This window comes from Malaclemys terrapin, chromosome 15 (assembly GCF_027887155.1).
Source record: "Malaclemys terrapin pileata isolate rMalTer1 chromosome 15, rMalTer1.hap1, whole genome shotgun sequence".
Lineage (NCBI taxonomy): Eukaryota > Metazoa > Chordata > Testudines > Emydidae > Malaclemys > Malaclemys terrapin.
In genome coordinates, this window is record NC_071519.1 from 14,289,806 (window position 1) to 14,292,305 (window position 2,500).

Here is a 2,500-nt window from a genome sequence, read left to right on the forward strand (position 1 = left end):
GGCTGATGGCCGGTTAGTGTCAAGGTAAACTCACCGTCGTCCACAGGAGGGCAGCTCTCAGGCCGTCCGGCTGCGGCTGACTCTGGGGCGGTGCCCGGTCCCGGCAGCGAGGGGCGGGGGGGGGGCGCGGAGCGACACGGAGCTAACCGGCCCCCGGGGCCGGGGGCGCCTCCCGCGACTTTGGGGGCCGCGGGTCGTCAGTGGCGTGCAGGCCGGGCCTCTCCCGGGGGATTCGGGGGGGGGGGGGGGGCGGTCCTGCGGGCCGGGCGCAGGGGGCTCGAGCGAGCCCGGGCCGGTCCGCCCCGGGGCCGGGGTCTCCGCCTGCGGCTCGGGGGGGCGCGGGTCGTCGGGGGAGGAAGCCCGGGGGAGCTGCACGCCGGCCTGCCAGGCCAGGCCAGGCCTGGCCTGGGTGGCCGCGGGGGGATTCGGGGCGGTCCCGCGAGCCGGCGGCCGGGCGCAGGGGGTCCGAGCGCGTCCGAGCGAGTCCGTCCCGGCCCCGGGGTCTCCCCCTGCGGCTCTGGGGGGCCGTGGGTCCCCGCTGGCGGAAGCCGCTGGGCGCTGGACACCCGCCGTCCGTCCCGCCTGGCCAGGCCTGGCCTGGGTGGCCGCGGGGCGGGGGATTCGGGGCGGTCCCGCGAGCCGGCGGCCGGGCGCAGGGGGTCCGAGCGCGTCCGAGCGAGTCCGTCCCGGCCCCGGGGTGTCCCCCTGCGGCTCTGGGGGCCGTGGGTCCCCGCTGGAGGAAGCCGCTGGGCGCTGGACACCCGCCGTCCGTCCCGCCTGGCCAGGCCTGGCCTGGGTGGCCGCGGGGGGATTCGGGGCGGTCCCGCGAGCCGGCGCCCGGGCGCAGGGGGTCCGAGCGAGTCCGTCCCGGGCCCGGGGCCTCCCCCTGCGGCTTTGGGGGCCGTGGGTCCCCGCTGGCGGAAGCCGCTGGGCGCTGGACACCCGCCGTCCGTCCCGCCTGGCCAGGCCTGGCCTGGGTGGCCGCGGGGCGGGGGGATTCGGGGCGGTCCTGCGGGCCGGCGGCCGGGAGGGTCCGGGCCAGTCCGCCCCATGCCCGGGGTCTCCCCCAGCGGCTTCGGTGGGTCCTCCGCGGAGGAAGCCGGGTGGGGAGCCGGACCCCAGGCGCCCAGACCCGTGACCTGCGGCCGCGACCTCCGACTCGGCAGGAGCGACGAGGGGCTTTCCGGCCCGTCCCCCCCCTCTCCTTCCTCCCCAGAAAAGGAGAGAGAGCTGGCTCGGACCGGGAAAAGCTGCCTACGGCACCTGGGATTCCCAGGCGGTCACCCATCCAAGTACTAGCCAGGCCCGGGACGGTTTACCTTCCGAGATCGGACGGGATCGGGGGCGTTCGGTCCGGTATGGCCGTAGGCACCCGGCCCCCGCGCCTCCTCGCCCGCTTTCCCCTGCCGACGCCCGGGCCTGCCGCACGGTGAGCCCCGGTCGGACTGCCCCCCTGCGGCAGGGCCCCCGTCTCTCGCGGGCCCGGTCCTTTTTTCCTTCTCGAGCTCCGGGGCCCGGGCTGGCCGCCAGAGCCCCTCCGCCCGCCCGCCCTCCCCGGCGTCGGGGAAAATATTGTCCCGGACATCCAGTGCGCCCTGATCCTGTCAGCCGGGGGGGGGGGTGGGTGGGTGGAGGGGGGGCAGTCCCTCGCTGCGGCCGGGGAGGGTGAGCCCAGGGCGGCTTGCCTGCCGTCCGAGTCCCCTCTCGGCCACCAGGTCAACCCCGAGCCGAAAGGGCTGAAAAATTTTCAGAGTCCCCTCCCGGGCACCAGGTCAACCCGTGGAATCGAACGGGTTCGCCTGCTGGCCGGTTCGCTTCCCGGCCACCAGGTCAACCCGTAGGTTTGAACGGGCACGCCCGGTGGCCGCTTTCCCGTCCGGTCACCAGGTCAACCCGGATCTCCCTCCTTCCCTGGGCGCCCCCTCCTCGGAGGCGTCAGGTTCCATTTTCTTTTTCCCCCCAGACTTCCAGGGGCCCGATCCAGTCGGCCGGGAGGCAGTCCCTCGCTGCGGCCGGGGTGGGTGAGGCCAGGGCGGCTTGCCTGCCGTCCGAGTCCCCTCTCGGCCACCAGGTCAACCCCGAGCCGAAAGGGCTGAACATTTTTCAGAGTCCCCTCCCGGGCACCAGGTCAACCCGTGGAATCGAACGGGTTCACCTGCTGGCCGGTTCGCTTCCCGGCCACCAGGTCAACCCGTAGGTTGCCGACGGGGCTAGCCAGTGGCCGGTTTGCTTTCCGGCCGCCAGGTCAACCCCTAGGTTTGAACGGGCACGCCCGGTGGCCGCTTTCCCGTCCGGTCACCAGGTCGACCCGGATCTCCCTCCTTCCCTGGGCGCCCCCTCCTCGGAGGCGTCAGGTTCCATTCTTTTTTCCAGACTTCCAGGGGCCCGATCCAGTCGGCCGGGAGGCAGTCCCTCGCTGCGGCCGGGGAGGGTGAGCCCAGGGCGGCCTGGTCCATGTCTCTAGTGGGCCCGATCCTTTTTTGGGGTGTTTTTTTTTTTT

The 2,500-nt window shown here is 74.4% G+C and overlaps 1 non-coding gene across 1 annotated transcript; it reads right to left on the reverse strand.

Moving 5' to 3' along the window:
• Positions 1-1,251: 1,251 nt before the first annotated feature.
• On the reverse strand, positions 1,252-1,370 carry LOC128823726 (5S ribosomal RNA). The gene has a single exon (XR_008441965.1). It is a non-coding gene; the product is annotated as a 5S ribosomal RNA (ribosomal RNA).
• Between the last annotated feature and the right edge of the window lie 1,130 nt (positions 1,371-2,500).